The following is a 740-nucleotide window of genomic DNA, read 5'->3' on the forward strand; positions in this document are numbered from 1 at the left end:
GAATTAGACAAAGTGAGTGGGGGAAGCTCCATGGCTAATGAAAACTGATGCTTTGGGTGAGGCCTGAACTCATAACCCCAGCAGTGCGCCTCCCTCACTAGCCAGGTGTGCCCCTGTAGGTGCTTCATAGACAAGCTTGGGAAGTAGGGTAGTTACTTGTGTCTGTGATTAACCACTTTGGTGACCTAATTCAGAGGCTGATGGTTCAAACCCAGGTGAAGATAAAGGTAGGTTTTTTTTAGTGATGAGACTCCAGTACATTTTAATAGGCAGTAAAACGCCTCAATTCTGGTCCAGCCTCATTGGGCAAGCATAAGTGGTATTTTTGCCAGATGCATTGGTGGTACAGTGGTGAGCATAGCTGCCTTCCAAGCAGTTGACCTGGATTTGATTCCCAGCCAATGCAGTGATGTGATGTTTTCTCTGCTGGGAATGGGTTTAATTTCAGTCACATTGTATCAGTTTAGCAATGGAAGGAGAGAATCAATGTCCTGCAGATCATTAAACACCCAGTGGAGGAAGAAAGGGGCGGGACTATACAATGAGCGGATGGAGTCATCCTGGTATTACAATGTTTGGTTTATTTATTTTTTTTCCCTTTACTTCCCTCTCCCTTTTAGACTCAGAGCCTTTATGGTCAGAAGGGACCAGTGTGATCATCTAGTCCGATCTGCTGCACCTTGCAGGCCAAAAGACCCACCCACCCACTCCTGTAATAGACCCGGGATGGGAGGCAGCTC

General features: G+C 46.6%; 1 non-coding gene across 1 annotated transcript; it reads left to right on the top strand.

Moving 5' to 3' along the window:
* The first annotated feature begins 334 nt into the window (after positions 1-334).
* Positions 335-406, top strand: TRNAG-UCC. The gene has a single exon. It is a non-coding gene; the product is annotated as a tRNA-Gly (tRNA).
* Positions 407-740: the final 334 nt, after the last annotated feature.

Source organism: Mauremys reevesii, linkage group 12 (assembly GCF_016161935.1).
Source record: "Mauremys reevesii isolate NIE-2019 linkage group 12, ASM1616193v1, whole genome shotgun sequence".
In the NCBI taxonomy this organism is placed as follows: Eukaryota; Metazoa; Chordata; order Testudines; family Geoemydidae; genus Mauremys; species Mauremys reevesii.